Source organism: Anas platyrhynchos, chromosome 5, assembly GCF_047663525.1.
Source record: "Anas platyrhynchos isolate ZD024472 breed Pekin duck chromosome 5, IASCAAS_PekinDuck_T2T, whole genome shotgun sequence".
Lineage (NCBI taxonomy): Eukaryota > Metazoa > Chordata > Aves > Anseriformes > Anatidae > Anas > Anas platyrhynchos.
Window position 1 is genome coordinate 23526465 of NC_092591.1, and position 26210 is coordinate 23552674.

The 26210-nt window shown below is 43.6% G+C and overlaps 1 long non-coding RNA gene across 5 annotated transcripts in view; it reads left to right on the forward strand.

The window, feature by feature from the left end:
- The window catches only part of LOC119717152 (uncharacterized), a 102307-nt gene that overhangs the window by 74856 nt on the left and 1241 nt on the right, over positions 1–26210 (forward strand). For 2 of the 5 annotated variants that reach the window (XR_005266214.2, XR_011809595.1), the window contains 2 exons: positions 298–424; positions 16299–16480. This is a non-coding gene — a long non-coding RNA (uncharacterized lncRNA). Of the gene's footprint in view, positions 1–297; positions 425–9814; positions 9981–13180; positions 13335–16298; positions 16481–25101; positions 25174–26210 lie in introns of all 5 variants that reach the window. The other 3 variants (XR_011809593.1, XR_005266213.2, XR_011809594.1) reach the window with 3 other exon arrangements.

Sequence of the window (26210 nt, forward strand, 5' to 3'; positions counted from 1 at the left end):
CATGGTGGGTAGATTAGCTGTCCGGACTCCAAGTAAGAAACTGCCCATCATTGCAGTAAGGCTAATCTCCCTGTCCTTGTCTGGTCATAGCGATCAGTTTGCCCTCTACTTAATATAATAAAATATATAATAAAAATGTATTAACAACTGTGAACCACCCTTATCCCCTTTCCAAACCCCCCTGGGATCCCTTCAAGGTTAGAGGATGTGCAGTATGCGCACCTCAAAGAAAATGCGAGTTCATTATCTTCACCCTTTTATGGTACACCTTGTCCTTGCCTGTTGCCTCTCTTGCAGTTCTTTTTACTCTGGACCTCAATCTTCAGTCCCTGCCTGCACAATGTAGCTGTGTGGACATCACTGACAAAATACTAATGGTGGTAACACCTGGTGGTCCTGCTTGTCTTCCAAAGATACATTTCTGGTGAGTTTTGTGGGAATCTCATCAACCTATGGACTTTCATGTATGTGTTCAGGAGGGCTGGGCTCTTGACTGTCTGTGACTTCTTCAAGGCAGAGTGTCCACCATTGTTTCCAAACAAGCTGCCCACCTACTGGTTTGGCAATAACAATTCTTACAGCTTTTTTTATTTTCCCTAATTTTTGGTTTTACTTTGACTTTTCCTCCCAAATGCCTCATAACACAAGTTTTAATTACTTATTCAAAGAATGTCTCTCACAGTGACATAGGTAATAGCAGGATTTCAGTGCCATCAGGTTGTTCATGTAACACCCAGTTCTGTAGTACTATAAATAAGGGGTGGAGTGGAGATGGGACTGCTCTCCTTGAACGTGTAGATCATTGTTTGTAGAATACGTATTGAAAGCCCATAATGAAAAAGACTGTACTGAGAGGCAGTAGCATGAATATATTTTGCTGACATGTGTTTGCACATTTGGAAACGTACTTATCAGTAATATTTATTTTTCCTGGCATAAAGATGCCGATGTGTGGTTATGCTACCTGCCAGCTACAGAAATATAAGTGAATCCTCAGTTAAGTTAATCTTAGCTTTTTTAGAATTAGCTTGGTTTTGAATGTGCTTGGTGTGATTTAACTGGACTATACCTGGGAAAGTGTATTCAGGTTGGTAACACGAGATGTGTTGCAGGACAGACAGTAGCAACAGATCTAAATAGATCAGAATATGGCTCCTTCAGAAGAGCTAGAACTGAATGTGCAGTTTAGCCAATGTGTCCTGTCATGTATGATAGTGTGTCCATCAAGGGTGAACTGTGTGGGCAGGTAGTATGTTTGTTCAGCAAGACTTTATGGCTGCCCTGCCCCATATAGCAGGTCATATGCTGCAGTGATGTGTCGGACCTGGTGTCCTTTGCCAGCCTGATACCTTGTCTTTTGCTGTGACTGACATAAAATACGTTGGAAAGGTGCAAGGACTTTAGGCAGGAGGCAGTTATGGGAGCAGCTGGTCAATGGGGTCACATCTGCTGAGCCTGCATATGTAGAAATTGGCTAATTCTGGAGGGGCTGGGTTGCTGACAACCACACCAACCATCTGAGGTGTGGATACCTCTGCCCTTACACCAGCTTGGTCAATTGTTGGTTCAGTTGTGCCGAGCTCCTGACATTAATAGCAGTTGAGGTGAAGATTGCACCAGATAATTATTTGTGTGTGGGAAAATTACTTTGTCATCTTTTAATTTCAGTGAATAATCTCTTGTCCTTTTTACATCCTAGTTCTAGAGTAATGGCAATAACAAGCCAGTTCCTGGCTTGTATGTTTTTGTGTTATCCTCAGTATTCTCAGCAACGTGTCTTTCTGTGTCTTTTTCTCTCATTGGTAGCAGAATCCTATCTGGTCTGCCTCCTCTGGTACCCTTTGTACTTTGTCTTTTGTCTTCCCTTAGCCAAATGGTGAAAGCACTTCCTCCTTCAAATCTCTTCATGTGAACCACTTCAGTATTTTGATGCTTTTAGGAAAATAACTGATGTGAGTAAGAAAGTTAATATTTATTAGTATTCGTTCGTCATACAATTTACTCTTAAAAGTGTTTTAGATGAGTTTGTCATTAAGTCATCCGGTCTTCCTTACGGTGAGTCTCCCAGTGTATGTCAGCTCCTGCTTTCTGCCACGTGTTTCAGTCTTACCTGTTGTGTCTCACCTGAATCTTCATATGAATTTAGGTGGTAAACTGAACAGTGAGACCTTGTACCTGAGGCGGTGGCTTTGGGTAGCATTGCAAAATAAATCATTCCTAGTAATAACCTGATGTGCACTGGGCCACGTATGTTGCTGCTTTCTAAGGTACCAAGCACTCATGCAAATGCCAGAGGCCACGACATACCACTGTGGTTGATCCGTATTCATGCAAGCATCTGACGTGTGCACACAAATACACGCATGCACCCCTTCCCTCCACCATAGCATAAACACAGGATCATGTTCCATATGTGCCCAGGTCAACACTGAGAAAGAGTTTAAGCAGCTCACAGAAACACACAGCAACTTAAAGAGTTAACCCTACAGTAATTGGAAGGCAGGGGGGGAACACTGTAATGGAGGGGTGAAGAGTTTCCATAAACCCATTGCCTCAGCTCAGAGAACCTGCTAAGGGGCAGTGGTCAGAGAGAAACAGAAGGAGAGAGAGAGATATCAAGTGTAGTAATCAGAATGAAAAATGGAGCTCCGGTTACTTTAAACAAGAGCTAATTTATCACGAGAACGAGTGGATAAGTAGCTGAGTTTCAGGCGTTCAGTAAGTTCCCCGTTCTGCTCCAAAAATTATTCCACCCCTGTCTCCATGCTCCCATAAATCATCCCTTTCTTCACTTCTGCTCCGATTACCAATTACTCCTGCCTACGACACGCTTTCCCCTGCCCGACACAATCTGATGGGGCCCTGCCTTTTAATTTTACAAATGCTTTTTTCTTCTTGCTTCTCAGCTCCACGTCCCTACTCCTCCCCTCTCCAGTTTCTTTCTGTATCTTTGTTTCCCCTTTCCCTCCTCACCTCCTCATCTACCTTTTTTTTTTTTTTTTTTTTTAATTTGAGGGAAGGGAGGGCAGTAATGTTTTCTGGCACCTCCCCCTGTGAGGTTGACGGAGTTGAAGGAGAGGAATAGAAATTAATTATTTCCCCCAACCTGAACTCTCTTTGGATTTGTGGGTCCTCTTCCTAAGCACATGAAAAATTCTAGACTATCCAGTACAGCTGTATCAAAGGTGGAAGACTTACTCTTGAAAGGATGAGTTGCTCTTTGTTGAGCCTTTGAAGGAAGACATAATTTTTTCCTTTTTTCCCTTTTTCTTTATTGTACACAGAGCTTTTTGCAGACTAGAGATATTTTTTGAGCTGCACAGCTTCAGGCAGGAGAATTTTAATTTCTTTTTCAGTGTTATTTTTCTGCATATACTTCACCAGTGCTAATATTTACTTTGCAGTAGTTCCCAGTTAGCTGTCATACAAATATAGAGGCACTGATCGGGTCCCAAAGCCTGGTAATTTAGGCTAGGTCTGAACAAGAAACTTTTGTTGACTTCATGGTTTCCATACATGAAATTATCTTACCCCAAATTTGTACTAATAAATGAATGTCAGCTTTAGGAGAATGTGCTGAATTTACTGATATAATTATAACTTTCTAATACAAAGAAGTTAATATTTTTTATTTACAGTATTCTAGCGTATTGTAAGTCTGGTGCACTGTTTAGATGCTGGATGGATCTGTATGTGCATTGCATACCTAAAAATCCTAAAACAAAATTCAAACATCAAAAATTGGTATGCAATAATGCATTGTTTTGCTTATTCATGTTGTTTCACAACCTAGTTTATTGCTTACTATCTGTTTGTATAAGCTACAGTTGGAGCATTTGAAACCATTTTATGTCATGTTTGTCAATTCAGCATGGAGGCAACAGATTTGTTTGATTCAGGTAGTTTTTGAAGGCTTAATTAACTGATGCTTAAGTAGCTTTCAGAAAATGAAAAAGGTTCAGGGGGGCTAACTTACATAAAAATACATGCTGGCAAGCCCTAAGTTGGAAAAGCCACCACAACTGAAGAGAAGTGTTTATGCAGGTCATCACTCCAGCCTAATGTACACAGAGCTCTTATTTCCACTGTTGAGGTATTCAGCCAGATTGCCATGAAGCTTACTGAATCTGAAAAGACAAAATTCCCTTGCCCTGCTGAGAACAGGGCAGGCAAAGTGACAGCTCTGCCTTCTATGCTGCAGAGAAAACTGCTGTCCAGGGCTGATTTTTGTGCAGGATAATGGATGGAGGAGATGGATTACCAAGTGATAAATCACACAGAGAAATTGGCTGGTGCCAGAACCCATGAGCAAGGAGATAGCTGGCATGCTCTGAAGCAGGTATTGCCATCTCCACCTAAGGAGCAATAGCCTTTATACTTACACAGTAAAACAAAACGAGTTAATTACAGGGCAGCTTCTTGCAATAAGGCATTTACAGCAAAACAAGGGTGGCAAAGGGAACATGTCAATTCATGTCTGTCTGTATATCTTTATTATTTTGGGGGGAAAGATCAAGGGAAATCCTCTTTGTTCTCATTTTTCCACTTTATTCTCATTCATTAAACCCCCTAGTGTTATTTTGTAGGGAGAATCAAGGAGAATCACAGGCATCTTTCAATAAGGAAATAGAGGACCTAACTGAGCATGACACAAATCATTCCTATTCCACATGGTTTGTATGCACTCCCTCTGTCCTGTCAGGCAAAGAATAGTTGCTGGCACTCACTATATAACTCTGTAATCAATTATACTGCTCCACATCACCCTGAAGACCAATGATACTTCGAGCTCGGTGTACTCTGGGCTGGGCAATCTATGCACTAGACAGAGTTACTTGGAGATGGTGGAAATTTGGCTTAGTCCTACAGCATCTTCGTGTGGGCTGAAAGACTGTACTATGCTAGGCACTGTTAAGCACATCAGAAAAGTGTGCAGTGATGTGCTCTACATGTCAGATTTCCTGAAATGTGCAGCAGAAGTAGGGGCAGTGCAGCTCTCTAGGAGGCTAGGGAGAGGCTGGGAGCACCCAAAGAGTTTGTGAGAGAAAATCTTTGAACTCATTATTTTCAGGAAGACTGCAGCCCATGGGCACCTAAGCTTTGTCCCATCAAAGCTTTGGGTAGAATCTCTAAAAGTCTTGTGTGTCTTGAGACTTCTTCAGTAAGCGTAACCTGACACTGTTGTTGTTAATAATGTAAAGGATTTGACTGAACCTTGGCAAAGCCATCCATTACACATGGAGTTAACTCATAACTTCTGTGACATGTAGGGTAACTGAGATTCACTCTACCCAGACATATGGACACTGGGTTAGCATCTAACACACCAGTAGGCTGGTGGCACTGACCATCTCTTTTAGGTAAAGATCCTTGAAGCTTGACCTATATTTTTTGAACATGATATTAGAACTGTGGTTAGATAGTTGATTAATCTTCCAGCTGGCTCCTCCCAAGGACCTGGCATGTATTGAACACTGAAATGACAGATCCACTACCTTGCTCTGCTGTCTCATTGTTGAAAAACCCTGTGTGAGTGATTTAACGTTCAGAGTTTTCCCTGGAAATCCCTGCTATTTCACAGCAGTTTCATTCTGAGAAAGAGGTGTTGACATAAGATTGCCTTGAATCAAGCTTTTTTGAACTTAAGTTTTTAGATATTCTGACAGTTCCACTGTTTCATGGCAGTATGAAATTTGACAGGGAAAGAACTTGTAAAAAGGGCTTTTTTTTTGTCATTTTCAAGAGTTGACTGCTGGAAATCACTGTTTACATGCTGTAGCTCATGTTTTCCTGGGAAAACACTGTTAAGGTATCAAGGCAGTAAGTAAACATGCAGGCTCCAAGCTGAGGCAGAAAATTACGTTGAGTAGGCTGAAATCTGGCAGAGTTGCATAAGGCTGTGGAGCTGAAACTTCTGGCCTTGCATGGGACTGCCTCACAGCCCACCTCACCTTCTTTTGAATCTGTTAGATACCTGCCCCTTGGCCACATACCCAGGGCTCACACGAGATGAAAAGCAAGGTCGCTGCATTCTCTGCACTACCTCCCAGTCCTCTGTGTGATACCAGCCATCTTCTCCCCACTTTAAAACAATACTGACTCCTCTAGCTGGGAGCAAGAGCACCTCAGTGGTAGAAAACCATTGGATTTGGAGTAGAATAATTTTTCTGACACCCACATTTGATGTGGGGGGAAAGGATGTGCCTGAGTCTTTTTCTTCAGAGCAACTATGGCAGGAGCAATGGCCATGTTCTCAGTACTGTCACCTTGCTTGTGAAGGCACTTTGTTCAGGAGTCAGGAGGGAAGGTTTGTCCCTGCAGGCCCAGCTGGGTGACACCAGCACAGGACTGAGAACTGCCTTTTCGTTCCATAGAAGGATGCTGGACCTTGCTGAGGGGACTGGATGTTTACAATACTATCACTGCGATAAAGGACCCTTCTCCTCTCGAGAGATCTCCAGGCTGTGCTTATGTTACCTGCCACATCCAGTGTGTCTTGAAAACAAATCTCTGCAAGGAAGGTTATCACAGAGCTCTTTAACCGATTCCCTCATATGTCCATCACATGAGGAAACCAATTAGGCTGTGCTGCCTACACCTCGCTTAGAAGAGAAAGGAGCTGGCAGGACTTAGGGTGTGCTGGAAAAGAGGGAAATGACTGCATTTCAGAATGCCTGCCTACAAGAAATCTCTGGTGCCCATTTCAGACTTTATTTTTTTCACTGACACTAACAATGAAAAGGAAATGGACTTAATACTTGGGCTGCCTAAAGCATTTGGTTTGAATGACTCATCTATTGCATTCAGTCTCTCCATCCTGCAACACCTATTTGCCAATTGCTAATTAGCTGGCACTGAATTTTCCAAATAGTACTGAATACTTTTTCAGTGATAAATTTGTTTAAAGAAACACATCTGACACCCCTTGGAGAGAAAGTGGAGTTGATGTATTTTACAAGGAGGGACACATTTTCTTTAAGCATACAGCAAGATGTCTGATTGCAGAAGGTTTAACCAGAAGGACAGAAAGGCACAGAGAGACTCATGGATTTTGGAGGTAATACTCTTTATTTTATTAAAAAATTTCGCTTAGCATTTTCTAGAAGTTGACTGGCATTTCTTACTTCTGTGACATGACAGATACAGGCTTAACACTGACCTTTCTAGAGTCTTAGAGTAGCAGAGTTAATCTCTGCTCTGAAACGTGATCACAGTCAACTTTTCATTAATAGAGAGGGCTGGGATGCCCCAGATAATGGGGAAAAAAAAGAAAAAAGAAAAAGAAAGAAAAATACATTTTTGAAGACCATCTCTGAGTATGTTACCTTCTTGTTAGCAGTTATGTTAAGTTAACCTTACTGACTCTGAAATGAAAATAAAAGCATGTGTGATCTTTTACTTTGTAGTTCTACTGAGGCAGTGGTGCCACGGGGAAAGATGCAGGATGCTGTTCCTCCGCTACCAACCAAAGGGTGCGATCTGACTTCCCAGAAGGCACATGGCAGGAGGCAAGGGAACGGTTGTATTGTGCCCGCAGCATTAGTCAGAACCAGACAGGATTTAAACAGCAGAGCCGTTCTAAGTAGCAAGGCACAAGAAATTAGATGATTTTCTGAGGCCTGGGTGAGTTTGTATTCACAACAGGTGATGACAGCATTATAAAACCTAAGCACATTAGAGTTGGAGTCATTAGGCTTCAAGTACTCACACCATCTCAGAAAGTTGTACCCACCATTTAATTTATGGAAGCACAGGAATAACAAATAGATATGTGTTTACACTGCACTATGCACATATACACATACATGCACTGATGGCCAAGTGTTTTCAACAGAAACAATTCATTTTGTGCATCAGAGCCCAGCTATACTGACCTTATGGAGTCCAGCAGGGCTCATCTCTTTCTTCTGCAGAAACAGCCTCCAGGTTTTATGGCAACAGGCTTTCAGCTTCTGCTTAGGAAAGATCTTGAACCTGTGTAGCTTCCAGGGAAGTTGCTGGTGTTTCCAGGTGCTCAGTAGTACTCTGAACTGGAGCTTAGACGGACTTTGGAGTAGCCTGGGTCTCTTTATTTATGTGCTTATTAATGGGGATGTTCTGGGAGGGGTTTTTTCATTCCTTTTTATGGACATGCCTAGGTTTTTATAAGAAGACGCATCATATAAATTAACTCATAAATCTTTATTGTGGTCACTTCAAATAATCTGTGATTCACAGTACAAAAATGTGGTGCCTTGGTTTACCAAGAGGCTGCCTAACTCAACTTGCTTTCCTGAGTCTCTTCTGCTGTGCTAGGGCATTTCTCAGACCACATATCAAGTTGCATTTTTATTATTTTTAAATGCCTCCATGCTTAAATGCTAGAAATCTATCTTTAATTCCAGGCACTAATATCTCTGGAGAAATGCTTTTTTACATTAATTCAAAACAAAAAGAGACTGGACTAAAAAAAATGGAGTAGTTCAGAGGCTGGTTATGCTGCTGAGACTCCAAAGAGTGAGTAAGAAAACATAAGACAGTATCACCATTGCTCCCCCCAGTAAGGGGACAGAATTGCCTACCTGAGTGCCATAACTCATTTACCATTAACAGGCAATAGGGATTTCTTTTTATCTTGTAGAGTAATTTTGTACTCTTAAAGGAAGGAAAAGGACCTGTGCAAAAGCAAAACAGAAGTTGGGATAAAAAGCAATGAGATAGTTGGCCTTGACAAGATAACTGGCTAGAGCCTGTTTATCGTGAGTTCAGAAAATCATCTGATAAGGTGCCACGTGGAGATTAGTGGAGGAATCAGAAGGGAGAAGGGGGGGACAGCAACAGGTGGTGATGAAAGTCAAAGTATTGTGCTGGAAAGAGGCTTTTCCAGAAATGATCTAACCATTAATGGCTTTGGCCATACGATTGGCATGGTGCTGGTGGAAGCTCTGAAGCTGGTAGGCATTTTCAGTGTAGAGGTGCTTCCAGGAGACAAGGGGAACTATTGTGCAATTGTCCAAGGGCCTGTTACAGCTGCTCCCGAAATAGCACATACAATTCCACCAATATCCCAGAAGGATGGGTGTGAACTGGAACAGAGCACACAAAGGTACTAGGATGGCCAGTGATACGGGAAGCCTGTTTTACAAGATTTAGGAGCTTTGCTAGTTCAGTCAGGCAAAATGAGGAAAGAGGGGCTATGATTTCTGTCTATAAATACATCAAGCCACAAAACCCTCAAGAGAGAGAACAGCTATTTAAGCTTAAGGACAATGTTGGCACAAGAACAAATGGGTATAAACTGTCTGAGAATAAATTAGTCTGTAAATTAAATGAAGGTTTCTAAGCATCAGAGAAGTGAGATTCTGGAACATCCTTCCAAGGGAAAAGAAACAGAATGAATTTTAAGATGGAGCATGATCTTTCATGAAAGGGCGCCTGTGATGGTGCTGGTAGCAGGAAGAGGGTGGACTGTATGACCAAGAAGTCTCTTCCAGTCTGTGCGCTCACCACCTTTCCCCTGCCCTCACCCTAGACCATGCCCCTTCTTTTTTTTAGTACTCTGAGCTCCACCTGCTCCCGCTCTGAAGGCACCATGGACCCCTTATCAGAATTCTGCATTGCAATAGGTTGTTTTTAATCCTCCCCATATCTCCCTTATTTTTTTCCTTGCCGAGCTTGCTGGGCTGTAATGTTTCCCTTCGTGTAATCCATCACAGACACAATGTCGCTTGTGCAAATTAAAATGCACCTCGGAATAATAAAAAAGGGGCTTTTTTTTTTTTTTTCTTCCTTCCCAGCAGCAGTTCCTCAACACAAACCATTTGTCTCTGGGCAGGAATTCAAGAATGTTAACCCTGTGTGTGCTCCTGTGGGGTACACAGCACCTCCTGTGGGATCAACAATTACTGGAGACCTATGCAGTGAAGGAGGCTGCCTTGTGGAGTGGACCTTGCAGATAGCTGGAACTATAACCCAGTCCTTTGCTCCTGAGCGCATTGATGGTAAGGCCCAATGCAACAAATTAAAGGTCCTCCATATCCGAACAAAACGGTACAACCCAGGAAACCTTCGTAGGAAACCATGTGGTGTGCCACAGAACTCAAAGAGTGGTTGGAGCTGAGCATTGTATAAAGGGTCACCAGGCTATCCCATATTGCTGTATAGTTCTGGAGGCTGTAATTGGCCTCTGGGTAGGGCACTGGTAACTTGTGCCTTGGAAATAAAGCTACAATGAATCCTTGCTGAATGAATTCCATCCTAGCTGAGACAGTGCATCTAAGAGGTTAAGTCAAGGACAGGATTTTATGTCTTCTTTCTTTCATTTGGGGGGAGGGTGTGAATTTCTCCTCGGTGGCATATAAATTCTTTCAAGTTAAATATGCATCTTAAAAACCTATTTCATATGACAAGAAAGGTCCAGAACTGGACTGAGAGGTAGGCAGGTACTAGAAGATCTGAGTGCTTGGCTGTAGAGAGGATGTGGCTTTGAACAGCCACCCAGCATGGAATGACACAGGAATAGTAGTTGGGGGGTGGACAAAGACTGAATACGGTCCCTGGGAGGGGAGCACTGGTGCTTGGATGGAAAATGCTGCCATAAGGTCATGATTGAGAGATAAAACATATTTGTAGTTTATGGCTTTGGCTTTTGGTTTATGGCTTTGGTTTTTGTACATCCTAATTTTTTCTCAGGCACAGTTGGATGATTTTTCTTAATTCCCCAAACAACTGTTTCACCCTGGACTTTGACTCCCATCAGAACTGTTTTATTTATGGTAAGGGTAGGTCACCTCTCCCTCCAGCAGGACCAATATTTCTTATTCTCCAACTCCTTTCTTGCATCTCCTCCAGATCAGGAGCTTGCTAAGCTCTTCAGTGCGAGAGCTAATGGCAGTATTAGTGCAGTAACACTTCCACAGCTTTCCACGTCAGGCATGGGGTTTGAATCATCCAGTTTGACTTGGGGAGAAAGCTTATTCACAGAAGGGGAACTAGAACAGGCTACTCAGGATACAGAAAAGAAAACAAACCATTTCAAAGCTTGAGGTTTCTGGCAGAGGAGATTTCTTCATTGTTCTTAATTCTTCTTTGGAATAACAAGGTCAGGAGTTGTTAGAAAAATGGGCACATATCCAACAGTGGGGAAATGCACAGGCATGCTGAACACGACCAGCAAGGTTGCCAGAGGAGGCTCTTCTCTTTGGGTTGGCCTGATTTTGCCCTCACTAATTCAAGGGACCTCAGCCATTTTACTGTGCTGTAGAAGCTGCGTAGGTGGCTGGTATTCACTCTGTAGAGCAGCGAAGTCTATTGATATAATAATTGGCTTTGTATTAACAGCAAGGCTGCTCTATTCATCATTTCCTTCAGGGGTCCCAAACAAATGACATAAAATCCTGGGAGATTGTTCCTTTTCAATTTATTATTTTTTCCAGCTCTTCCTACTGCAAGTCTTGCTCTTTCCAAGCTTCATCCTTATCTTCTGAAAAGAATAATTCCAAGTTGGATCTCTGCTCGTAATTCTCGGTGCCAAAGAAATAGTGCTGCCTTCTTGCAGTGTAATTGTCTTCTTTAATCTCCCTCTCATAATGCAAATCCTCTCATAATTCAAAGAGCCACAAATTTTCTGGAAAACTTTCTGTTTCCAGTAGATCTAAAAACAGCCTTAATTCCTTCAAGACTTATTTCCAAGTGAAAAAAGGCTTAAGTGATCGAGCTGTCTGTCTGTGACTGTCAATCTGTCTATAGTTTTTCTCTCATTCCCAACAATAAGTTTTGAATCTGTTATCCCAAATGGATTTACTGAAAGAGATTCAGAAATCTTAAATGTGCTGGGCCCTAAGAAGTTCCCTGGACAGGGAAGAAGACTTTTCAGTGTGTGCTTTGGAATAACATTTCCAACCTCACCCTTTGCTAGACAGACAAAAGGCAGTCCTTTAAAAGGGGTGCACGAATGTCCTAACAGTGGGAAAAACCCTGATTGGAGTTCATACACGTTTACATGCAGCACAGTAAATTCAGCACACGGCAGAAATCAGTAGGAAGGTGAGATTCATTCACCCTACTGATCATGATGCTATATTTAAGGACTTCAGTAGATGATTTCAGAGTTACACAGCTGTGCTCAGTTCTATCTGGTGTATTAATTTGCATGTTCCTTTCTAATGCCTTCTTCCAGGCTGGATTTGTATTTTCTGTTGCATTTTTTTTCACAGGACATACGTTGTTCATACCTGGCTTTTTCTTCTGAACGCTCACGTTTTTTCCCATTTTGCTGATGCTTTTGAGTGTAGGCTGACTTTAGCAAGGCAATTCATGTTGCTTAAGTTTCTGTGTCCCTGGCAAAGAGGTGAGGGAGAGCTGGTAAAAGCAAAACCAGGCATGACCAGCCTGCCCCATCCCATTCGTGACTCTACCCTTGCCATAAATCTTTTCGTCACTGCCAAGTTGTGGGTTACAACAAAAACAGGAGGGCAGCTGCATTGAGCAGGATAATAACTCACTGAGCCTGCTCCTCACAAAGACTGACAGAGGTGATTTGGCATCTCTCCCTTCACCAGCTACTGCTTTTGCGCTGGTGACCTCCTCCTGTGAAGATGGGGTAAGCCCCGGGAAGGGATTTTTGTTCTTATCTGAGGGATTGATGGCAAAGTTCTCTGGGGATCCTGAACCTGAGGGAGTATTGTGAAGCATATTTGTTGCTGTGGCCCTCATCTTCTGGACTTCTCTCTCCTTTCTATGTTAGGGCCCCAATGCCATCACCTTGCTCTGCAGTGCCCTCACAGTACCCTTGGGTAACTACTAAGACAGCGTGAGAAGAAGCCCATGATCATCTAGAGCTCTCTACTGCACATCCTCTTGTAACTATTCTGCGCTGGCATCCAGCACTGACTTGCCCCTGCCTATTGAGTTCAATGTGCTGTGGAGCATCTGAGGTTCTTAGCTAAGTGTAGAGAAATAACTTCCCCTTTGTCCCGTGCCCTCTTCTGCAGGAACCCATTGGCTCAGAGCAGAAGTAACCTGGTAGCTGTGTGCTTCTCTGGAAAGCAACCACACTGCCCTGTGCCCACATCTTGTTATGTGCTGGCATCATTGCTCTGACAGCATGAAGGATGTTTGGTTTTGTTCCTAATGCTGTTATCATTTATCATCCTATTGTAAAGCCAGAACCCACTGCTCACCCGCCCTCTGTCTGTTCCAGGTTTTCGACTCCCCTGCTTTCTGCTATTGTCCAGGTAGGGAAACAGCTTGTATCGTAGGAACAAGCTGTATTTCCCCTGGGTACTAGAAAAGAAGAAGCATCCTTTCTGCTCCCTGAAGAGACTGATGATGATGCTGTGACTGACGATGATGCTGTGACTGATGATGATGGTTTGACTGGTTTTTAGCCCTTGAGCTTTGGAGAAACAACTTCAATTATGGACTGAAGAGCTGATAGTAAGCTTACTTGATAGTTGGTCATCCCATAGCGATGGTAGCTGGTCCTGAATACGGAGAACTCCTATGCAGGTGATGCCTTTGGAAGATCTTAAGTTTTCTAATGCTACAGATGGAGAGAGGGATGCAGTGTGCAAACTCCCGGCTCTTCAGATAGTGTAAGACCCTCAAAACTGCCTGGGATGTAGCATGCCTGGAATATTCCATAGCCAGAGCTGTGGAATATGTAGGGGTAGAAAATGACTGAAGGAGTATCCTGTCTTATTCAGTCTTATATTCAGGCCTCCAAATGATACAGAAGCAGCCCTCTAAGTGCAGATCAGTGGCCCATCAGTTTCTGTGGGCAAGCTGAAGTAACTCAGAGGCAAAGAGAAGCATCTGTTGGGACTTGGAGATGATGAGGTGAGGAATGAAGACAGCACTCACCTTGTTTTCTCTGGCAGTGATTTCAGGTAACAACAACCTGAAGTTGACAAAAATGTAGATTGGAGCTGGAGGTATGCAACATATTGCTAACATTTGTGGTGTAACCACGAACTGTGCCAAAATGATTTTTCTCCTGCCTCTCCTGCCTCACTCTTGACTGAGTAGTAGTGATGCATCTCATCTCTAGAAGCCTAGAAACATTGCACTGTGTTTCCAGAAATATTGTGTGCACCCTGTATGGGATTCCTCGGCCTGTCTTGGAGAGCCAGGCCGCAATGATAAGACTGCTTGCAGAAGGAACAGCTTTGCTCTTGCTGTGCTCAGAAGGGCTTTGATAGGTATTGGACTTCGGGTAGGAGCTTGTTTGGTATGAAATCTTCCAGTAAGCAGAATGATCTCACTCCATGGGCAGGCTTTATCCTATGCATCTGTTGGAGCTGTCAGCATTAGATTCTTATTATCCTTATTTATAGAGCAATATAAGTGCTCTGAGCACTTCACAGATACATAAAAGAGAAGATTTCCATTCTCTAAGGAGCTGGCAGTAACTCAGATGTACAGGAATCATGGGACAATAAGTCAAATTCTGAGGAGGTGTCCTGGATTCAGCTAGGATAGAGTTAATTTTCCTCCTAGTAGCTGGTATGGTGCTGTATTTTGGATTTAGGATAATAATGCTGATAACGCACTGATGGTTTAGTTGTAGCAGAGCAGTGCTAACACAGAGCCAAGGACTTTCTAGCTTCTCACTGGTACTGCCATGCCAGCGGGGAGGCTGGGGGTGCACCAGGAGCTGGAAGGGGACAGAGCCAGCACAGCTGTCCCAAACTGGCTGCAGGGTTTTTCCATATCGTATGGCATCACGCTGAGCAATTATATGGGGTGAGTGGCCAGGGTGGGAGGAACCACTGCTCAGGGATGGGATGGGCATCGGTCAGTGGGTGGTGAGTAACTGCATTGTGCATCACTTGCTTTGTATGTTCTATTATTATTACTATTATTATTAATAATAATCTTCCTTTTCTGTCCTAGTAAACTATCTCAACCCATGAGTTTTTACCCTTTTTCCCCCTGAATCTCTCCCCCATCCCACTGGGAGCACTATGTGCCCGTGTGGTGCTTAGCTGCCTGCTGGCTTAAACCCTAACAAGGGGGCAGATGTGGTGGGGCAGTTACTCAGGGCAGAAGTCTTTGCAACAAGAGGCTATGACAAGAGGGAAACCCTGTTAGCAACAAGTTCGTGCAGAAGGCAAGTGAGGGTGATGGATCAAAGGTGCCGATGAGGGAGGCTAAGAGATGGTGGTGAGACAGAAAGCTTAAGAGTTGACTGGGAAGAGAGGGTTTCAGTGGATGACTCAAAAGGAGCCCAACTCATAGCGCTCCATTCTTTTTCTGCTCCCAGCACTGAGAGAAGATTGAGAACATTTGCACCCTCCCTACTCTTCTACTTCCCTGGCTGCTGAGGAGAGGAGGGAATGATGCTAATGACTATCATTAACAATACTTAAAGTACATCTGCCAGCAAGTGCCAGGGGCTGCATTTGCCAGAGAAGTTTGCTTGTAGCTGTAACTCCTCGCTCAGGTTGGGGCCTTGCCTTCAGTGCTTAGAGACCACCAGCTCCTGAAACCAGTCCTGTGCCGTCACAGGGAGCCCAGCGCTGGGTCTTACGCTGTCACCATGCTGGGCACTGCCTGTGGGCATTGCAGAGTTGCTAGCACCAGCCTCGAAGAGCTGGCACAGGAGCAGTGGGGTGTTTTTTCCTCGATGACTGCCAGGACCTGTGTGTCTTCCTTCTCCTTCAAGTAAATCCTTGCAGTGTTTCTCTGTAAAACTCTATTTGCGCTAGTTAAGTAGGTTCTAAGCTTAATAGCAGCATAGTTGCTTTACTTACCTTTATTTGTGAACCCACATGCCTCTGTGAAGGGAGCTACAGACTGCAAGTCAGCAGGGTCTCCTGTCCGTGTCAGCGTACATCATCCATGCTGACCTCCCTCCACAAGCCTGCTGGTGGTTGTGGAAGAGGGCTGCAAGGTTTTGCTGCTCTTTTTTTTTTTTTTTTTTTTTTGCCTGCGGTAATGGACAATGATTTCAAAAAATAAAGATACCGTTGTCCTCCCCCCTCAGCTCCCCCTCTCACTTTGTGCCCTGGTCGAACTAAGCGCTCCTGCTGCCTTTTATTAATCTTCTCCCGGGACGGTGCTATCAGCAGCCCATCAGCGTTCGACATGCCCTCAGTCAGCAGCGCTAACTCGATTAGGGCAGTGAGGAGTGACTTACAGGGGAAGCTCTTCTCCACAGGCAGTATTTGCATACAGTGATTGATGCTGATATGTCCTCTAAACACATCCACATTTTGCATTTTAAACAAAGCAATTGCTGTAGAACTGTTCCCTGTCACTCAGCGGGATTCCCAGCGTACCTTCCCTTTCTTAAAATGGCCTCTCTCTTTCCCCAGGAGGACTCTCAGGTGGGATGAAGAGAAGGTCGCTGACTCCACCTTATGCTTAGACGGGAGGAAAGAAAAGCCTGCTGTTTGTCCTGGCTTGCAAAGTTGCTTCTGGACAGCTCTGTGCTGCGTGGGCAGTGTTACACAGTCAACGGGCTTTCCACCAAGAAGGTCAAGTTTAAATGGGGCAGGTAAACTGAAGAGCTCCCATGTTTCCTTTAAAAACTCTTTCCTGGTCAGATTTAAGGCTCAGGGTGGACTCTCCCAATATTGACTGTCCCCGTTCTGTCCTGGGAATATATGAGGTGGCTGGCACCCATGCAGTACTGAGCATATGTACACGTATGTATGCATAAATTCACCTTCCTTGAACAATTGTCAAAAGAAGATGCCATGCTTCCTTCCAATTTCTGCTGGGCATTTTATTGGGAGGGCCTGTTCAGATGAAGTTCTGATCTGGAAGTGATGTCTTAAGCCATATCTTCTGTAGAGGAGAACATGCAGGGAGAAAATGGGTAAGTTTAACTTCTGTTGAAGGAAGGACAAAAGAAACAAAATGGTAATACTGGTATTTACCAAGGGAATTCAGCTTGCTTTGCAAAGAAGACAAAGAAGATACATTTTTTTCTTTTTTTTTTTCTTTTTTTTTCTTCCTTTTTTTTTTTTTTTCTTATATCCTAAGTATTTCTTTCGTTTCAAAGAAAAAGTAAATTTGCCCAGAAAGCAACTCACTTTGAACAGCAGCAAGGACTTAGCTGTCACTTAGGCTGTTAAGGTCCTTGGAGCTGGCACTCAGTCCTCCCAATTACATGTGGAGTGCAGGGATCACACAGGAGGAACGATAATAAAATTTACGTAACATTGTACAGAGGTCCCAGAAAGAGCATCTCCTAGAGGCTGCCAGTGCTCTTTGCTTTCTAGGTACTCGTGGTTTGCTGCACTGTTAGGGCCTAGGACCTTCAACAAGACTCAGAGGCCTGTTGGTGCAGTGCTCCAGTGAGACCTAAAAAAGCTTTGCTTAGGCATGGTAGGAAATGCCTTTTTTCACCCATTCTGTCACTGCATTCTCATCTTCTGCTTATCTCAGAGGACTTGGAGTGTGCTGCTGATTGCCCTTCGAGTCTGAAAACCTGATGGTTTTACAAAGCTAGGCACTTCGTTCATGGGCTCACACTGTCTGGCTCCGTAGACACGAGAGCTCTGCAGAGAAGGTGGCCCTTTCATCTCCTGCCACACCATATTAATTTTGCAAATGTGACAAGCTCAGCTTCGCAAAAATAACATATTGCCCGTGTCTTGTTCTATTTAATATTGTATTCAAATGGTCCAAGTGCTCAGCGGTGTGGGCTGGGGGGAATGGCTCTGCAGGTTTCACTGTCACTTGAGTGGCAGCTGGCTTCCAGAGGTAATTATAGCTGTTCGGTGCCGTGGTGCACCAGGCCTCTTGGGGATTAGTGGGGCGTCAGGTGCACGATGTCTCAGAGGGAAGCACACAGATGCTTCAGTTCCCAGGCCCTAATGGCCATAAGCTTTATGAATCGTAATATCCACTTGGACCTGGGACTAAAGTGAAAAAGAAGCATTGCAATGACCTTGCAAAAGGTGTTTTAATTTTCCACAAGTCCAAAAAGGCAAATTTAGACCTAAGGAGCTTGATTAAAAGTGAATTGTATTGCCATCATCTGGATGCCTGGAAGGTAATGTCCCCTCAGAAAAATTCTGGGGCTCTGATTTCTAAGTTAGAAAAGAAAACAAAGCCATTATAATTATGAAAATTGTTAAGTTAGAATGTTAACAAAATCTGTAGAGGAATTATAATAACAATTTAACTATGGTAGTATCCAAGTAAACACTGAAGTGAGTTTAATGAAAGTGATACGGGTAATTGGTATGAATTATAGTCTAATGTGTTCATTAATGTCACTACTTAGTGACATTAGGTGCTTACAGAATTAGGTGCAAGAAACTTTAAGTACTTAGAAAATTAATGTGCAAACTAGATAAAGTAATACGGGATCAGCGTGGCCCTTTCTTGTCTTCTTTGGGGTGGGGTTTCCAGGCACTGGACTGCATTAAGAGGCATTAGGCAAAAATCCTATATGCTCTACCTGAGCAATAAAAACTGTTAAAACTGGTAACTTGTTAAGTTTCTGCTCAAGTAAAGTGATTTTCTGGAGTAATCGCAGTACCAAAAACAAACCTGACAAAGTAATGTGTGTTAATTAGGCTCTGTGATCTTAAACTAATCTAAAAGTTGTTAATCACTAGGCAAGAATGGTTAGACTTGCAAATACTCATGGTAAACAGAATGAAACTGTAGTAGTGTCTGTCTGTGCACCTCCAGGGCACATCAGGTGCAGACCGAGTGCCTCTGCGTCTCCGTGCCTCCGGCATAGGTTAGTGCAGGATGCAGTCCTCAGCTTTAGGCCCTCCTGGTTGGGAGCCCTCTGCCTCTGGCCTCTGATGCTTACCCTCAGGTAGGAACCTAGCTGCACTGCCTGGCTGCCCCATAAGGATCCTGTGCTGGTTCCTGTCTTTGCGTCAAGGTCAACTGCTCTTCATTCCTGCAGTGGAGGTTACTCTGTATTTATCAGCTGCTCTGCTCCTGGCTTGCCTCATCCTGGCTGCATTTTCTATAGCCTGGCCATACCTTGGCCAACATCTTTGGAAGGCTGCTGCTTCCTCCCTACTACAGGTTCACAAAAAGGAGTTGTGCTGCAAGATAAGTGAAAGTCCCAAATCAGTGGGGAGGGGGAATGGATGGGAATGCTTATTTCTGAGGTAAAAGCTTCTAGGCACAGAACCAAGACACCTGCTGGATCATTCTTTTCTGTGTATCTTGCCAAGGAAACAGAAGAGATCAGCCGGCCTTTCTTTGCACCCTAAGGCTCCATCTGGACCAGGCATCCTATAAGGGTTGAAGTAGTAAACTCTTTGCTATAATGTCCTTACAGACTGTTGTATGGCCCTTCTCATGGCACAAGTCGGTCAGCTGCCAGTTCTCATCTGTTAAGACTGGGACAAGTGAGGGACTGATGCTGGAATACCAGGACATCAGGCATAATTTCTGCTACTCTCTTTTGTTGTAGTGCCCACAATGGAAATACAGTTAGTACAGGAATAAATACAAATATTTTGCTTATGCAGTTTTTCCCAGGACAGCAGTAGGTGGAATGTGGGAGGATGAAAAGCAGTTTTCTGTAGGATATAGCCACACACAAAAAAAAAAAAGGGGAATGAGGTAGGCAGAAGACTTCGGGAGAATTAAGGGATCTTTTAAGGTACAAGGGGGCAGTGGAAAAGAGGGCAAGGACACTGGAGCAAAATGAAATGACTTCTTTGTGCCAGTCCTTTCCCGTGTTTCTAATTTTACTTGATAATTCAACCAATTTACCTGATTCAAAGTAAAGCTCAGTGGTCTGTGACTTCCCAGATCACCCCACATGCCTTTTTTAGAACAACTTACAGCTTTGGCTACCCTTCATTACTCCAGCAGAACAGCTGATTTTAATGAGAGAAGTCATGTTTTCAGCAGCTCAGCCACTTCCATCCCAGACCCCTACAGACCTCCTGGATGTACATGGTACACCAGGCAGGCAACGATTTGTTATTCTTTAGCAGTTTGTTCCAGCATCTGCTCTCCTGACACCTCAGTCTCAGTAGGTGTCTCATCTTCATTACTTGGGAAGGGTAATTCTGGGAGAGATGTCTTTCCAGCAGGTCTCTCTCTCTTGTGGCGACTCATACAGAGAAGCACTATCTTTTGATGTCTGGATAAGTATTTACCTTTACGGCCTGCTTCTCCAAGAGAGACTTTCCTGTGTGATGCAGCAACAGACAATAGCCATCCCTTCTCCATAAATAAAAGTACTAGGAACACATGAACATGGGACTGGGAGGAATGCTGTGGCTCACACATGTACATGGACCAAGCTACATCTCAAAGGTAGCTGTAGTTTTGTTGCTGTCCTTCCTGCTGGGCAGCACTCCCAGAACATCCTTGCTCCAAGTCTAATGCCCCTTGTTTACCCTGTTTTGGATTCTTTGCTGCTGGCTATCAAAACCCAGATTTTGGGCAATAGGTTGAATTCTGTTTCTTAATCAAAGAGGTGATGATTCCCAGAGAGCAGAGCTTGCAGTGAGGGTATGGGGAAACCTCTTGCTGATGGGAAAAATATATTGTAGCTTTTCTGTTGGCTCTGAAGAGTGCTTGGCTTCGCCTGCCTTGTTCAGATGGACTTTCCTCATCCTCTTCTATATTACTGTCCCATCTGGAAGTACGGAATATGCAGTAAAAGCACATAACAGCTGCTTGTCACCCTTCCTGTATGTGGGAGTCTGATTAAGTCCATTGATTCTGAAGCTCTGAATTGACATATTCTCCCTTTTGCTATGCATTTTTCTTCCCTTTCTTTTCCTGTATCAGCTTGTAAGCCATGAGAAATCTCCCAAATTTCTCAGAATGCATCATTAGTACCATGTTTTTGGGGCATGTTCCATGAGAAAAGCAAAAAAAAGCAAAAAATAAAAGGGGTCATCGAATCCCTGTCCAGGTTGATTCAAGCAGTGCAGCCATTAAATCTCCTCGTATTTTGAGAAGTCCCAGGTATCACTTACATGAGGTTTCAGCCACTTTTCCGGATATATTTATTTGCAAGCAGCATGCCTTGGGGAAGGAGAGCAGAGCCAGGGGCTTGCTTTATGTGCCCTGAGCAGCCACAGAACAGAAAAGAGACCCTGCCCAAAGAGCTGGCAGTAGGCATCATGTGGAGAAGGAAATGCTTGCTGGGTTAGCATGGCAGTACTGATACCTGCAGGATCTGTTACTGATCTGCAGAAAGGGGATCACATTTGCTTTTCTATTAATTACATTTTCCATTAGTTATCGATAGTTATAACGATCACCTTATAATTTTGGTAAACCCAAAACATTTTAATTGCCTCTCTAGGCAGGCATGAGGTTTTGTTTAGCCCTTACTCATTTACAGCTGACAAAGTACATGGGGCACAAGGTAGTCCACGAGCTTTCCTTTTGTTTAGAAAAGGCAGAATGGTCTCCTGATTGAAAAAAGTTGAGAAACACAGCTGTGGAGCATATGTCCTGGCTTTGTCCTCTCCTTCTGGCTCCTTGGTTCTCTCATGATTCTATTCTCAGACACACTTGGAAGGTGTTTAAGATTTATTTGTAAAAACGTTTTTATCTGCTGTGATCACTAAATGTGATCATGATGGTGGTTCTATAATTGCTGTAACTCAAGTCAGGTTAGTAACTATTTTGCCAAATGAACGCAGCATCACGGGAATGCCACTTTTCTAGTTCAACACTGGCAACATCACATGCTGCTACGTGCTACCCTGCTGCACGGCCTTGCTGGCTCCTGCAGGTAGATTTCAGGTTCTCTTGAATTGCACCGTGGAGCATGAGATGAGGATGGTACTTCACTGACAAGGCAGATGCTGCATAGTTTTTTTATTGACTAGACCTGCCATGGAAGCTGCCGTGGTCTAGTCTGACTGAGGACTGTGGACTTCATTGCTATCTACTTTGGTTGCTTTGTGTTCCTTGCAGAGCTGGAATGTCAGCACACCTCAGGAGAGCCTCAGCAAAGGGGAACAATAAACATAGTTAACTGGGGTGCCCCTCCTTCCAAGTGGAAGCTATCCAGAACAGGAGGACTCCCAAGAGGGGTTTGGAGCAGCTCAGTGTGGTCAGCTGGCACAGGAGACTGCGTAGTCACTGATGTTCTTCCCACCCACACGGGCAGTGTGACAGAGACAGGGCACGAGGAGAGAGGCAGGAGAAAGAGAGGCTATCACAGCAGTGAAGAAACCAAAACACAGTGCCTGATCATGAGAAATCAAAAAATTGAGGTGGAAAGAAGAAGATGCAGTAGCAATTTAGTTTTTTTTTCTGCAGCTCTGAAAAGCTAAAAATGCTCAAGGCAGTGGCAGAGCTGAGGCTAGCACCCAGAAAAGATAATGCCTATGCTAATGCAGTTCCCATAAGCATCACTTCCTTAGGACGCTGCTGAATTTTTATGGTTTGATGAAAAAAGCAGTGGGGGAAATAAGTGATTACCCCAGGCTTGGTTACAGGGGTTCATTAGATAGAATAATAGCCAATGAAATTGTATTTCTTAAGATTGACCCAAAGGATCGTTGATTTGTAGTAGCATTAACCACTGGCAAAAAAATATAAACAAGAGTTTGGTTAATGTGTTTGAGTTTAATAATGTAAATGGTAATGGAAAATTACTTGCACAATTGACTGCTTTCAGTGTTGCAATAGAAAAGAATTTACAATGCTGGAAATGTAATTATTGAAGGTGATTATAATTTTGGCTTCAGTTAGATCATTTTCCTTCCAAATACAACACTCTTCACTCCAATGAGATTATTCATAACTTATGTATTGCACTTGACTTAATTGGCATATGGTGTAAATTAAGCCCTCTCAAAAACATGATTTATGTGCTTTGTTCTAACCGATCTATTAAAGGCAGCTTGTTTTGCGTTGATTCTTGCCAATTTAGGCAAAGTGATTTCAGTTTGCTCTGTCGTGGCTTCTCCTTATCTGATCACTGTCCTGACTTATTATTCAACAACTGCAGTTAAGTTGGAGCCGTGTGATAAAGCTGATTGAAAATGTAATGCCAGTTTCTTGAAATCAGAGAACAAAATGTGTAGTAATTTCATTCATCAGAATAATGCACTTTTTATAGCATGGTCAATGTGCTCATTTTAAGCGTTTGGAGAAGCAGTAGATTGGTATTTATGATTTTTAAAAGCCAGGATTTCTAAACAGAAAACAAATTTTAAAGTGCAATAGGAAGGAATATATTACCCAAAATCTCTTATCTAATACATCAAGGAATTCATTAAAGATCATCTGCTTTTAAAACACATTTCTGCTATAACAAAAGGATTAGATCAGATAAAGGCCAAGGAGTCTTTTTAGTTCCCTTATTTTCAGATGGAAAAAAAACGGAGGAGAAAAACCTCTATTGGGGAAAAGGCCTCACCCATCTATAGGCAGAAGGATTCTGATCTGTTAATGTTATTATTGTTAGAAAAATATGGTTTAAATAGGTTAATTTTTTTAAAGCTATTTTGAAGAAAAATGCAAACTTCAGTAGTGCTGTGAATGGAAGCATAACCAAGAGACTCAGTGGGTGAATGTCTGCATGGAGATAGATACAGGAAGAGTGCCCTGACCCTATCTGTGTGTCAGACAGGGACTAGGGTTTTGTCTTTAGAGATCCAGCTCAAGTGGTGCAAGGCAGCCATTTACCTTTCCTAATTTAGTTGGTGCAGTGTGTACCCAGTGAAAGGGGTAAGGATGGCAGCTGCATTTCAACCCTACAAATAAAGGACTGAGGGTGAAATTGAGAGAGACATAGAAGAGTGTGAGCAGTAGGAAAAGTGAGCACGGGACACTGTTCCTTGTGTCTTCTAATGCAGGCTGTACGGGCATGAAATGAGACTTGCTGATGGCATGTTCAGAACAGGCAAGCAGCCACTTCTTTGAATAGTGGGCTAAGGAACTCGTTGCTGCTGAGGAGCTGAACACTTGGATTGGTTAAAAAAAGTGACCGGACAAATCCATGTAAGAAAAAATCATCAGGGGATATTAAACACAAAGACTTCTAAGATCTCTAGCTCCGGAAGTCTGATCCTTAAATGGCTGGGAGACTTGCTTTTATACCTCCTTGCCCTGTTTTTACAGCCTCTGGTCATCTGCTGCTGGCCACTTTTGGAGTGAGGGAACTGGCCTAAATGTGCCTGCAGTCTGAACCAGTACAGCTGTTTCTGCGTGCGCTGCCCAGAGGTGGTTGCACAACGCTTTCAGCAACGTTAGCATGTGACTGGTGAGATCTAAGGGCTCGGTGAAGCACTGAAATCTGTAGCAGTCCGTGATGAGTCAGTGGTAGCTGTTGTCTTTCTCAGTTTTTCCTACTAATGATGCTTTGAGCCTTTGGCCAGTTCTGGTCTTTCCCGTGACTTGACTCCTGCTTATCGTTATTTGGATGCTGCTACTCCCAGGGCTGATGACTTTTCTAGCCTTACCCAAGCCCCAAGGAAGGAAGCACACAAACACCATAACCATGCCGGTCCTCTCAAAGCTGATTAGCACTTATGGAAAGAGACTTTCTGGCTGCAGTTCTTTTGGATTGGGGCTGTTGTTTTTGGCAGGCTGGCAGCAGTCAGGACTGCTGTGTTTTGCTGAACCATCCTTGGGCTTTCTAAACCCCATGCTCGTTAGTCACTGCTCAGCCTCTGTCTTTTCCAGCCACCCCCAGCACACTGCCAGGTTAGTCCTCCTGTTCTCCAGGCACAGGTGCTCAGGTTTTTCCACGGTGTCATTTCAAGTAGGTTGCAGTGGGAGAGACTGACGTTGTAAAGAAATGGGCACAAACTCTCCAGCTTTCTGTTACTGGAAAGTTGAACACTGAAATCTTATGTACATTATCTAATGTTTGCTTTTGTTCCATGTGTGATACCTTAGCCTGAAAAACGTTGTTGGTTTTCATTTTATTTTGGGTGCTGGTAGTCACAAGCAACTACTTCAATCATTTGGAGTTGAAGAACATTTCCTAACAGTTAAACGTGCCTCTAACTTGACTTTAGAGAACTCAGTACAAAGAAACCTCCTCCCCAGCTACTCACAAAAACAAACAAACAAAAACCCCAACACCCTACAATTTAGTATGAAGCTCTCCTGTAAGATGCAATTTCAGGTTGCCCTCAGCCTTTCTCCCACTGTTCAGTGCGCCTACTGTAAGCTTTTTTGTTATTATTTTTTTAATTCCAGGGTGACTGAATAATAGTAAGGAAAGCCTAGAAGAACCTGATGGTTGCCAAAGCAGAAGGATGCCCAGGAAATGTAAGGAAGGCAGTTGCTACTATAGAAGTACAGCTCCGGGTGCCACACCAACTTTTCAGAACCCCCAAACTACTGCTTTTCTCAGTACCATAGATCAACGATTCCCAGGTTGTATTTAACCCAAAGTAAAGTCAGGATTAAACTTCTCCTACCATGGTGGCTAAGATCTAAACTTGCTATGAGCTGTTACAGAAGTCAGAGAAGGGTGAGGGCTCTAGATGTGGGTGGACTACAAGGACGAGCGTGAATATGCACATGCAGACTTCCTAAGGGACTGTGCTGGTTCAGACTGAGCCCATCACAGAGCAGTATGACTGGGAGGCTGGAGGCAGCTCTCTTAAGTGTAGAGAAGTCTTGTCATTCTTCACCTCCCTCCCAGCTCTGTGCTCATCTTTTTTTTTCAATTGTGCCTATTTCTATCCCATGGCTTTTCCTACCAGCCACTGCTTCTTCAGCCACCTCCTCCTCTTCCTCTTCTTCCTCCTCCCGAGGGCAGGCTGAATGGCTTCTTGGTTGCATGTTTTAGAGGAGCCATCCCAGTGAGTACCACTGTCTGTTGAAATTGTTTCATAGAGGGCTTTGGCAGCACTGACTGAGGTGTATGGGGATGGCGGTGCTTACACGGGGTGTGGAGCTGTCTGTGCTATAGACTCAGATGTAGAATAAAAACCTGGGGTCCTGATTTCTCACATCTCTGCCCCAGTCGCCACAGCACGTTTCCTTCTGCTTTCTCAAGCAGACACGAGCTTGCCCTCCTGCAGCACCTCACCGCCAGATCAATGCAAATGCCATGACTTCAGCACTTGTACCCACTTTATAAGCACTGGACAGCTGCTGCAGTGCTTGCAACACTCCTGATGTCACCGTTGGGCTTAAGCCAGTGGTCTATTTTATGATTAGAGATTTTGTTTTTCCCTGGAACAACTTCAAGGCTTTTTCATCGCTAGCTCATGTTTATTCCTTGCACCAGTGAAGTGCAGGAGGTGGGGAAAAACGGGTGAGTGGAAGAGACAGAGCGGTTCGTGCCAGGGCCTGAC